The 13,469-nt window shown below is 45.7% G+C and overlaps 1 long non-coding RNA gene across 1 annotated transcript; it reads right to left on the reverse strand.

Moving 5' to 3' along the window:
* Positions 1-8,256: 8,256 nt before the first annotated feature.
* Positions 8,257-10,165, reverse strand: LOC133889674 (uncharacterized). The gene is made up of 2 exons (XR_009903918.1): positions 8,993-10,165; positions 8,257-8,536 (listed from the first exon to the last, which is right to left on the reverse strand). It is a non-coding gene; the product is annotated as an uncharacterized LOC133889674 (long non-coding RNA).
* Positions 10,166-13,469: the final 3,304 nt, after the last annotated feature.

Consider the following 13,469-nt stretch of genomic DNA (forward strand, 5'->3'; position numbering starts at 1 on the left):
TTCATACGATGTTTTATTGAACATCGAAACATCATTCCAAGGATCACAGGAGAGTCTATGATCATAGCGTTCAAGCAGGGGGTCAAAGACCAGAAAATGGTCGAGAAGTTAGCCACCTGGGTAATCCGAAGCACAACTGAGCTCTTCGAGCTCACGGACAAGTGCGCACAGGCCGCTGAGGCCTGAGAGCAGCAGATCAAAGCCAAGCAATGACCTACTTTCGACCAGCTGACCTCTTCCAAAGGGGTCCATCGGAAGGACAAGAAGAGCAAGCGCAAGACTAGACCTCCCGAGGTCTTGGTGGTCGAGCAAACTGGTCTAACACACTGACTCTTCAAGAAGAAAGATGGAGAAAAGGGTCGGCTACTGCCCGATCCACCATACATACGCCCACTACCTGACCGAGCGTAAGGTCGTTCAAGGCATCATCGACCAAGAGCTCGGGGAGCACAAGCACAAGCACGACAAGGAAGATGAGGACGGGCCGCCCTCTTCCAATCGGCACTGGGATACCGACAGGCCAATCACATGTCCATCATATCTTCTGAGGCATCATGACATATTCCTCTAACAGGGAATACAAGTCTGTGGTCCGGGAGGTGTGGGCGAGCGCATCAGACCCGAGCTCGCGCCTGAAGTGGTCGGAGGTCCCACTCACTTTCAGCTAGGCCGACCACCCCATGTGCATCAGACGCCCTAGTCGATACCCCATCGTGGTCGAACCCACGATGCAGAACATCCGGCTGGGTCGTGTACTCATCGACAGGGGGAGCTTGATCAACCTCCTCTTCATCGACGCGTTGGACGCCCTGCAGATTTTGAGGAGCTCGCTGAGGCCATCTCTACCCTTCTTCAGGAACACCCTGGGCTCCTCGGCTAAGCCTCAAGTGAAAATTGAGTTTCCCGTTACCTTCGGCTCGCCGGACAACTTCAGAACCGAAAGGGTCCTATTCGATGTGGTCGACTTTGGGACTACATATAATGTGATCCTTGGACGACCAATGATGGCCCAGTTCATGGCCATTACCCACTACACATACCAAGCGATCAAAATCCCTAGGCCAACAGGGGCCATCACCATTGTTGGCAACGCCAAAATGGCCCCGCACTGCGATAAGAGGAGCCTCGACATGGTTGAGTTGACTCCCGGGTCGCAACCCGTGATCGTTGAACCCAGCGGGCGACCGGTAAAGGTCCATGTCATCGCCAGCCCAGACGATCGGCTCAAGGCAGTGAGCCTAGATGACCGACCCGACCAAGTCGGTCCAGATATGGGCCACACTGGACCTCAAATAGGGACTCACGCTTATCACCTTCCTTCGGATGAAGCACATTGATTCACAACCAACCGAAAGGAAGCACTTTGTCAGGAGATTGATAAGCTCCTAGAAGCAGGCTTCATCCAAGCGGTGTAGTACCCAGAATGGCTGGCTAACTGAGTCATGATCCAAAAGCACAATGACAAGTGGAGAATGTGCATCGACTTCACCGACCTTAACAAGACGTGCCCAAAAGACTTTTTGTTCCTCTTCCCCAAATCGACCAGCTAGTTCACTCAACAGCCGACAGCAATCTGTTAGGTTTCTTAGATGCTCGATCGGGGTACCATCAGATTAGTATGTTTAGGGAAGAAGGGGAAAAGATGGCTTTGTTACACCCTTTGGGGTCTTTTGCTATGTAAAAATACCTGTGGGCTTAAAAAGCACTGGTGCCACTTACCAGCGGTGTATTCAACTCGTTCTCTGACCACAGCTCGAAAGAAACGTCGAGGCATACGTGGACGATGTGGTCATCAAAAGCAGGACCAAGACAGACCTGGTCGTAGACCTTCAAGAAGCGTTCCACAATCTATGGAAGTACCACATGAAGCTAAACGCGGAGAAGTGTACGTTCGGGGTTCCATCAGGGAAGTTGCTTAGATTCCTCATGTCTCATCGAGGGATAGAGGAGAACCCTAACAAGATCAGGGCTATTGACCAGATGAGATCCCCGACTAGGTTAAAAGAGGTTCAGAAACTAACATGACGCATTGTTGCTCTGAGTAGGTTCATCTCAAGGCTAGGGGAAAAGGGGTTGCCGCTCTTCAAACTACGAAGAAAAATGACCACTTCCAGTGGACGCCGGAGGCAAAGGATGCATTCCAAGAGCTCAAAAGGTACCTCTCCTCCCCTCCCGTACTGGCCGCACCTCGACCTGACGAGGATCTTTTGCTCTATGTTGCCTCAATACCACAAGTCGCGAGCGCGGTCCTGGTTGTTGAGCGGGCAGGTCTCTAGCGACCAGTGTATTACGTCAGTGAGGTCCTGCACGACACGAAGGCTCGGTATCCACAGGCTCAGAAACTGCTATACGCCATTCTAATAGCCTCTCGCAAGCTCAGACACTACTTTCAGGTTCGCAGAATCAAGGTGATTTCCTCATTCTCAATTAGGAAAATTCTTCATAATAGAGATGCGACAAGAAAAACATCAAAGTGGGTCGATAAGGGACTCACTACTAGTTGTAAACCAGGTGCAGAAGGAGTTTTAGTGCTCTGACCCGATAATGGTGGCATACCTCGCCGAAGTGACAAGACTAGAGTGACGCTTCGTCGGCTTTGAGGTCAAGCATGTCCCTCGCAAGGACAACTTCCTAGCCGATGAGCTGGCCCGTTTAGCTTGTTCTTGTGAACTTGTCCCGGTCAGAATCTTTGAAGAAAGACTCTCATGACCATCCACCGTGGTCTCGGGCCAAGGTGAAGGGGATGCTCTGCTAAAAAATGAAGTACCAAAGGCAACACCCTTAGAGACAATGCCTCCTTCGGTGCCGTCGACCTCGGGTGACCATCATATGGTCGCCCTGGTCGATTCGGGTACGACCTGGATGAATCAGATCTTAGACCACCGTCAGAATCGAGCAGTCCTTGACGATGATACATCATCAGAAAAGGTCTCGCAGCAAGCCGATAGATACTCCATAGTAGAGGGACGCCTCTACCACCGAGGGAGCAATGGCTTTTACTGAAATGCTTCACTCAGGAAGAGGAGAGCACATTGCTCTCTGATATCCACATAGACATATGTGTTAGCCACGCTTCATAATGCATCCTGGTCGGAAGAGCATTTTGGCAAGGATTCTATTGACCCACTGTCCTCCAGGATGCCTGCGAGCTGGTGAAGGTCGTGTCAATACCATGACCGAAATACCAAACTACCAGCCCAGATACTGCAAACCATACCACTCTCTTGGCCTTTCGCTGTTTGGGAGCTCGATATCGTGGGACTGTTCCCTAAAGCCTCATGCAGTTTTGAGTTCCTGTTCGTGGCAATCAAGGTCGATCCCATTAGGAAGATCACCGCCACAACAGCGATTAAGTTCATACGAGGGATGGTAGGGCGGTTTGGCAGTCCAAACCGTATAATCATGGACAACAGAACTTAGTTCATCAGTAGTGTTTTCTAAGACTACTGCGAATAGATCGGGACCAAGGTTTGCTATGTGTCTGTGGCTCACCCCCAAAGCAACAGACAGGTCAAAAGGACGAATGGAATGATACTGCAAGGGATCAAAACTCGAGTCTTCAACTGGCTTAAAAGCTATTCGAGACGCTGGGTGGATGAACTCCCCACAATACTCTGATCGTTGCGAATGACCCCTAGCCGGGTTAGAACTGAAACCCCTTTCTTCCTAGGTTTTGATGCCGAAGCAATGCTCCCCTCTGAAATCGTCCTTTAGTCACCTTGAGCCAACAATTACTCGGATAACGACTAGGTGACACGACGGGAGGATGACATAAACTTGATTGAAGAGTTTCGCGATCGCGCTCTAATTCGAACCACCAATTAACAGCAGAGCCTCAATCGCTACCATGACCGAAAGGTGCGGAAGCCAACATTGGTCATAGGCAACCTCGTCCTTAGGAAAATCCAGAATAAGTCTGGTCGGAACAAACTCTCCCTCAAATGGGAGGGTCCCTATAAAATGGTCATCATCACCCGACTTGACACGATCAAGGTAGCCATGGAGGACGATCGTGAATTACATAACTCCTGGAATATCGCCTTGTTGCACATGTTCTATGTGTAGCGTTGCTCGAAGACGAGCTTATCTTTCTATTTTGTAGGACATTCTAGACGAGCGTGGAATACAACTTATAAGTTCTTAATTTTTTTTTAAAAAAAAACTCAGACTCTTTGTTTTGTAGGACTTCACAACCAAGCCACATGCTCCCAACATATTGATTCTCCGACCATAGCATGCGACCACGCTTGATGACCACTACGGAACTTAGTGACCAAGATACCAAATGATCAGGAGGCCGGAGACAATGACCACAAGGCCACAAGTCCTCGCTAGGATCGAGCGCTACTCGCCCCCGATGGACTTGCCGAGCCACGTCTTGTTCCGCACACCAAGAACTTGAATAGCCTGCGAAATAGAACAAGAGCAGCGTCCAACCCCCATGCTTTTTCATTCATAGAAAGGTTAGGTTACAGGCCGACTAGTTACATCCGATCGGACTAATTATCCTATTACATGTATGCCCTATCCTCCCTAACTCAAGTGGCTAGCGCAAAGTTGATAGAAAGTGTCCACCAAACTCTAGCCTCTATTTGCCCTTGAATGAGTCAAGGAACCTCTTATACCCCTCCTTGGAGCGGCAGCTCACCACTCTGGGGATCGGACAACGATCGCCATAAGGTCCAGGGAAGATGGTCGACGCAAAGACCCTACTGGGGCTACTGACCGGCACCGACACACCCTGCAGACCTCCCTTCTGCTTCATCTCTGACTCTTCCTCTTCATCAATCTCCTTCTCCAGAAGGTCCCAATCGACCCCTTCCTCATCATAAGAGATATCGATGACCTCGGCCGAGGGATTCGCCTGGGCGGGAGATCGACATGGACTGACAGAGGGCAGCCTTCTTTGGAAGGGCATGAGCTCGATGGTCACCGGCTTCAACCTCACAAACATACCCACAACAACTGCTACCTCCGGAAGCACCACGATGAGTGGATCTAGAGTCGAAGGCGTCTCTGCCCCCACCTAGCCATTCGAGATCATTGACCTCCTCGACGATGAAGGAGGGGAGTACGCCATGGCCTCTGGGCCTGCCAACACTACAGAGCAGAACACGGGACGAGATGGAGGCAAATGGACTCTAGGCGCTAAAGACTTGAGGGTGAGAAGGAAGGTGAGAGGGTGGTTTGAAAGACCATCAAGCACTCATCTTTTAAACCACAATGGCACCCCAACCAGTGCGGCCTTCAAATCGCTCGAAACCTAAGGGGGCACACTGAAGGAACCAAGAGTCCTTCAGGTTCAACGGCAATCAATGTGTGTCTCTCTCTCGTACCCTTTTTTTCCTCTCGGGACATTTAAACCTCTCCACGTGACATGAAGTTTAGGGTTGCACTGTGAGGACTGACGTAGTCTGTCTGGGGCCCAAGTGGTGTGACCAGGCCAAACCATAGTCATGAGGAAGCTTAGGGGCTACTGTCAGTGTATTGAGTAAATGGGTACCCTGGCAAACGGACCCTGCGAGTGATATAACGACTAGAAGCATAAATTTTCTAAAACAGGTCGGTCGAGCGATCAGGGTATGGTTCCCGCGACCAGTACAAGGCATACACGACTAGTCTCCCTGCGCCATCGCATAAACCCGCGACCGACCTCACTGGTCACAGGGCTGGATCTAATACAACCTGTCTAATTGCATTTATTGACATCCACTTAAGTGTTTTCCTTCCCTAGACGCCATCTCTAGTGGATGAAGTCATGGATGTTGCAGAGGAGCATTGTCCTGTCTCGTAGCATTAAATGCTGCGGAGTGGGACTTTTACAAGTCAACGCGGTGTCGCAGGATGGATGGGACGTTGTCAGCAAACCGATCAAGCTAGTGGTCGAGGACGACAGAGAGGGGTATTGTCCCATCCCATAGCATTGAATGCTGCGGAGTGGGACTTTGCAGACCAACATAGTGGCGCACGACGATGGGATGTACCAAGCCCTCCAAGCAAGTGGACACGTCTGGTCCTCCGTAATGATGGCTTGGGTTAGATATTAGGATGAGCAAGGTCTTCTGTTTGGACCAATATGTAAGTTCTCCTCTCCCTACAACTATAAAGGGATTAGGACCCATTTGTAGAAAAAGAGAGATCAAGTATGTCAACTCGGTAAAACTACCTCTATAACCAATTGAGGTCCTCCATAACACAACACACAGGACGTATGACTATTATCCTCTGGGAGGCATAGACCTGTCTAACTTACTATGTCCCTGAATCCATTGTACGCGCACACATCAATTCCTGAAATGTTGTTCACGCACCCGCTATCTAGCATACTCGAAATCATTGTTAGGGACTAACCCTCGATATTTGGCGCGCTAGATAGGAGGGTGCGTTTTTGTCATTTCATCAAGTTTGAAAATCTTGATCAAGTCTTCGCTTGTCACGCCGTTGCAACCAACGAACGAGATGACGGGTAGCCCATGTGCCCGTGCTCCAACCCCCTCTGAATTCCTCTTCCCTCTTTCCCAAAATCGAATGCCGCTGTAATCACCTTGTATTCTGCATCTTATGTCGCCGCAATTAATGGAGGAGACGATTTTGATTTCATAGATTCTCAACCTACCCGGTTTCAATTACTTCACCGCAATTAATGGAGGATAATTATATTGTTATCCTAATATTTCTATTGCCTATTGAATCATATTTATTGTGCTGTGTGTAGCATCAGCTGAAAGAAGCTTTTCAAAGTTGAAATTATTAAAAATTTATTTGAGATCAGTAATGTCACAACAAATATTAAACTGTTTGGCTACATTATGCATCCAGAAGAATTTGCTGGATGAGATTGATGTTGATACCATCATTAATGACTTTGCATCTAAAATGCTAGATCAATTTATTTTAAATGATCATCGTGCACTCAAACTCACAAATGATTTCCTTGTTTTGTGGGTAATGAATGAGTGGATGACGAGCTTTTTTCATACTTTGGCTGCTGCGATATTTTCTAAAAAGTATTATTGTTAGTAGTTAAATGCTATAACTTTTACTTCTTAATGTATTACTTTGTCACCAAATAACGTTGTCTTTTGTGGTAAACTTTTAAATATACCATATATTTGATTTTCAATTAAAATATAAATATTGTTTTATTTCGCCCTAGGGCCACCGAGATTTCATAGGCCCTGCACACATACAGAAAAAAAAGAAGCAATACATGACATTAAGGCTTATTGGCTGGTATTCAGATCTGAATTTTTTTAAGCTGGTCATAGCTAGCTTCAAGAAATTCAGATCTAAAGCTATGGATAGATTGAGGATATTTGGCCTGACAACATCTTCGATCTCGATCTCTAGTAATGGTGATGAGGGTCCGGCCCGCCCGGCACCTCCCGCTTGTGGACGCTGTCACCACCTTGCAGGCTCCGCACATTCCACCTCCCCCGACGAATGCCGTCCCACCTGCCACCGCCTCTGGCCGCACCGGCCACGTCGATGTCCGGAGCAGCAACATAGCCGCCCACCACGGCGCGAGTTTCGGCCGGCGCGGCCGCGAGCGCGGCGCCGACGATTACCAGGACCAGCAAGAGCACAATGCCGACGCGAGAAGCCATGGACGGGACGTTTTAATTGGCAATGAGATCGATGCACCGTGCACGCACAGAGCTGTCCGTGCAGGACGTGTGCCGAAACTCGGCACTCTGTATCGTATCGTATCCTGTCATGGCCAGGCGCCGCTCTCTATTTATAGAACCTATGAGACGGACCAACAGTTACAAAAGAAACATATGTTGGGGGGCCTGGCCGGGCACCGGGCATTTTGTGGATGATCATCAACCACCGCATTGTGCGGGAAGGACAAAGCAGGCCACGTCGCGTGGCGTTGGATGCAACCCCGTCCGAGTGGCCACCACCGCTGGTAGGGCAGCAGCGGCAGCAAATCGAGTGCCCACCACCGCTTTCTTTCTTTCTTTCTGCAGCAAATCCGATCCTGCAACGGGCAACGCCTTTTTTGCCTTGTGCGTTGCATCCGATGGGCGGCGAGCCAATGTGGTGCTCCGATGTTCGCCTCGCGCATTCTGGTGTCGGTCAGCCGCTGCAATGCCCGTGCGCTGCGCTGACCGGGCGTATTTGCGCCAGAGTAGGAAGGTTCCGTTCATGTGGACGAACGGAGCACAAGAAGGATGTGAAAGTGAAGTACTGATTTTTTTTACAGGAGTCTACATTGACAGGATCCGCTTGAGAACAAGTGCCCATAAGGACTTCCCCAAACTTTTCTTACAGAGTTGGTGTATGTATGGCATGTTGAACTACCCAACATTTCAAATACAAGAAAGAAAACAAAACAGAACACTGAGCGTTGAGTTCAGGCAAATCAATGGAGAGAGAACAATACGTCCTAGTCTCCTAAGAGTACGGTAAAACAACCTTGGCAGGCGATTTCAGCCTGCCCTTGGGAGGGAGTACTGGTAATCTGGTCCAGCCTGCACTTGTGGAGATTTGCATTTTCCAGGAAGTCACACAGTGAGTGCAAATGGTGTGCCTGCAAGCAGGTAGATATCACAGTTACAGGCCTACACATTATGTAACACGGTGTCACACCAGAACTACACATCTTGTAACAATATGGTGTGAAACGCAAGCAAAATCGACCAGGATTCAGAATTATAAGACTTACGTTCAGTAAATTGCAATTATCTGGAACTGTTAATTTTTCCATCTAGACTTGATAAGTAACTCCAAGTATTTGTCCCTTAGATTAGATTATGTGCAAGTCTAGACTCTAGAGTAAGAAAATGCTTTGAATTCTTTGACCAAAGCACCTTTCAGGTATCAGGACAAGAGTGCCTGATCACCAATAACGAACACCTTTGTCGCTATGCAGACAGTGCCCAGTGGGAAGGAAAGCAATAGCAAATAAAAGCCAATGCTTGGATACTATATAAGCTTCATTGCCTTACTAATGTGCATGCTTTGTCAAAAGCCCCAGGTACCATACCACAGAGTGTTAGTTGATGTCTCTGTCCTAGACTTGTGCTTTATCGTCTTTGCAACCGAATAGCCACATCCTAAGCTTGCAACGGCCTGGGCTGACCTCCTCATACTGAAAGGACAACTTGAAGAATTTTATGGGATAATCATTCCAAAGTGAACCAAGAGGTTATAAATAAGAACCAACTGTTTCTCAAAAAGGAATCCACGTTTCAGATACACATTGAGTAGGAAACACACCTGGTAACAGGTATCCTCCAAGTTCCAATCATTCAAAAGCATCGGATGCAGGTCAACATCAGCTAGATTCAAGCAAAGCATAGTAGTAAAGGGGAACTTACTGAACTCATTCCAGTCACTTCAACCTCTCTATGGAATGTAAACAGCTAAGTGCACCTTGGCAATACCAAAACAATGATCCTGCTCCTTTTACCCTCCTTTTGGCACTACAGTATAAAACCTCCTTTTGGCACTCTTGTGGATGAAAGCACCCTTTTCAGTAGATAAACTGGATCAAATATGATAGTAGATTCTTGATGCTCACCACAACTTTAAGCCATGACATCATTCTTGAGTTCTTATATGCCATGTATTACTTGAATCTCAGTGACTGCATAGATCTTGGGATATTTTCACCTTTGGTACTCATTTCCATTTAGCTTTGTGGACATGCACACCTATCTGTTGACATGATTCAGCCTTAATTAAGAAGATCATTAACCCTAATATCAAACACCATCTTAAGCGGAAGTGTATGGACATGTACCTGCGTTCGGTAACGCCATTAGTGCTTGACGGTGAGGTCGAAGTGCGTTAGTGTAGATGTGGATGCTGTCGATGGTGATGACGGCGATGGTCTTCACCTTGTTCACTGCATGCTCTTAGGATCGGATAGATTAGGGTATGTGGGGAGAGATTTAGCCTAACATGAGAATTGTGATCACACGCTGCACGGGACTCCCCACCTTTGGTTTATATATCGCAGCACAAGGTGGGACCGCAACCATTTGTTTGTTGGGGCTCCCGATCAGAGCGCTGGAGGGAAACAGACTCCTCCTTCTTTCTCGGTCACGTTAGGGATAAGGCTGAGATCAATTCCAACATTCTCCTCCTTGATCGTAAGGCTAACATCATAGGCCCATTCTTAATGAAATAGCACACCAAGACAAAGCGTTATAGTGGCCAATGAAATGCAAGTAAAACCCAAAAACCTATAGTGTATCAATCCATCTCGAAATGGAATTCATTATTACTAATGGGAGTTGGTTTGCATTATGGTCCTCTTATACAAAATCATAAGCTTTCCAATAACCCCATACCGGCAACATAAGCACAAAAAATATGAGGTGGTAACCCTTTAGTGAGCAGATCCGCAAGCATTAACTTAGTACTTATACGCTTGACACTTATTGTTTGATCCTGGATTCTATCTTTCACAACATGATACTTAATGTCGATGTGTTTGGCAGCACCACTTGACTTGTTGTTACTCGTATAGAAAACTACTGATTGATTATCGCAGTATAATGTAAGTGGTTCTGTAATGCTATCGACCATTCTTAATCCTGGGATAAAGTTCTTTAGTCATATAGCCTGCCCGGTAGCCTCATAACATGCCACTAACTCAACTTGTATCGTTGACGATGCCGTAAGTGTTTGTTTGGAGCTTTTCCATGAGATAGCTCCTCCAGCGAGGGTGAAAATATAATCTGACGTGGATTTCTTAGTATCCACATACCCCGCAAAGTCTGCATCTGAATAACCAACAACTTCAAGGTTATCAGATTTTTTAAATATAAGCATGTAGTTTTTAGTGCCTTACAAATAGCGAAGGACTTTCTTAACGACTTTCCAGTGGTTCAGTCCTGGATTTGACTGATATCTGCCAAGCATCCCAGTCACGAAAGCTAAGTCAGGGCGTGTACATACTTGAGCATACATAATGCTTTCGACAGCTAAAGAATAAGCAATCGATTTCATTTGATCAATTTCATATTGGTTTCTCGGACATTGAAATGTCCCAAACTTATTACCCTTAACAATAGGAGCATGTGTAGCAGAGCATTTATGAATATTGTATTTCTTCAGTACTTTGGCAATGTATGCCTTTGAGACAAACCTAATACTCATTTAGACCGATCTCGATGAATTTCAATGCCAAGAACGTAAGAGGCTTCACCAAGATCCTTCATATCAAAATTAGAAGAAAGAAATCTCTTGGTGTCAAACAACATATCCTTATCGTTGCAGGCCAATAAGATATTATCCACATAAAGAATTAAGATGGTGAATTTTCCCACTTTGAACTTTACATAAATGCAGTTATCAACTTTATTTTCTTTAAAACCAAAATTTCTAATGACTTTATCAAACTTGAGATACCACTGCCTGGACGCTTGCTTTGATCATAAATTGATTTCTTAAGGCGACATCCCAAATGTTTCTTTCTTTCGATGATAAAACCTTCTGGTTGAGCCATGAAAACATTTTCTTCCAAGTCACTATTAAGGAATGCCGTCTTTACGTCAATTTGATGTAGCTCTAAATCATAATGCGTCACAAGCGCTATAGTAATTCTAAAGGAATCTTTACTTGATACATGAGAGTAAGTTTCATTATAATCGATCCCTTCTCTTTGCGAAAAGCCTTTAGCTACGAGCCTCGCTTTGAACCTTTCGATATTCCCCTTAGAGTCATGCTTTGTTTTGTAGACCTATTTACAACCTAATGTTTTTGCTCCGTCAGGGATTTCTACTAGGTCCCATACATCATTATCGCTCATAGATTTTAATTCGTCCTTCATGGCATTAAGCAACTCAGGCGAATGATCACTCATCATGACCTCTTTATATGAGTTGTGATCTTCTGCCCTCCCTATGTCATTAACATCCTCATTCATGTAGATAACGTAATCGTTCGAGATGGCAGGTCTCCTATCACGCTGTGATCTTTTGATCGGTTCATTATGCACTATAGTATCAGGACTGGGTACTGCAGGGGACTACTGAGGCTCATCATTAGTTGCATCATTAGGAATCTCAAAGACTTCAGCAGGGGTTGCACTAACATTAGTTTCTACTGAAGGTGCAACCACATGGGGTACAGAGATGTATGGCTCGTGGATTAGCGGTGCAGGAACATAAACACGCTTTTCCTCGAGATCAACTTCTGTGAGCTCCAGATTTTCATTCTCAAGAAGTACAGCGTGTCTTGTTTCAACAAACTTAGTAATCCTATCAGGACAGTAAAATCGATACCCTTTTCATTTCTCAGGATATCCAATAAAGTAACAACTAACTATCTTAGAATCTAATTTCCAATATATGGATTAAAATTTTTAGCTTCAGCTGCACAACCCCACACACGCAGATATTTCAAAGAGGGCTTTCTCCCAGTCCATAATTCGTAAGGTGTTTTTGGAACTGATTTACTCGGAACTCGATTAAGAATATGTGCGGCTGTCTTAAGTGCCTCTATCCACAGTCCAACTGGTAAACTAAAATAGTTGAGCATACTTCGTACCATATCCATAAGTGTGCGATTGCGCCGCTCGGCTACCCCGTTTTGCTGAGGTTCACCAGGTGTAGAATATTGGGTTACTATATCATTTTCCTGAAGAAATCTGGCAAAAGGACCAGGGATTTGCCCATATGGGGCATATCTCCCATAATACTCTCCCCCGCGATCCGATCTCACTACTTTAATCTTCAGGTTGTGCTGATTTTCTACTTCAGCCTTAAATATCTTAAATTTGTTGAGAGACTCAGATTGATCTTTAATGGGATAGATATAACGGTAATAGGAGAAATCATCAGTGAAGGTAATGAATGAATCAAAACCATCAACCGATGTCACAGGAAAATGACTACATATGTCCATATGAATTAATTCTAATAATCCTGTGCTCCGAGTGGCTGCCTTCTTTATTTGCTTAGCATATTTTCCTTTAATTCAATCTATATAGTGGTCGGAGTCAGAGAAGTCTAAAGGTTGGAGAATCTCTTAATGAGATGCTCCATTCTCTCCCTTGAAATATGGCCTAAACGACAATGCCATAATTTCAAAGAAGTCTCATTAATTGTACTTCTCTTTCTCTTATAGCTTACAACACAAACATTTATAGACACAGATGATTCATTAAGAGGAAGCATATAAAGTTTATCTTGTCGGATGGCAAGACCAATAACATTTGAATTAAACTTAAGAATGCACTTATTGTCTCCAAAATTACAATGAAAACCTTCATAATTTAACATCGAAACTGAAATGAGATTCCTCCTCATGGTAGGAACATAAACTACATTATTCAGTCTAAGAGTGAAGCCACTATCAAGAACTAATGGAAGGGATCCGACAGCTTCAATTTCAGCTTCCTTCTCATTGGCCACTCTAAGACTTCGCTCCCCCTTTCCTAATGATCTCACGGTAAGGAATCCCTGTAAGGAGTTGGTAACGTGCACAGTGGCACCTGAGTCAATCCACCA

The sequence above is a fragment of the Phragmites australis genome, chromosome 1 (genome assembly GCF_958298935.1).
Source record: "Phragmites australis chromosome 1, lpPhrAust1.1, whole genome shotgun sequence".
In the NCBI taxonomy this organism is placed as follows: Eukaryota; Viridiplantae; Streptophyta; class Magnoliopsida; order Poales; family Poaceae; genus Phragmites; species Phragmites australis.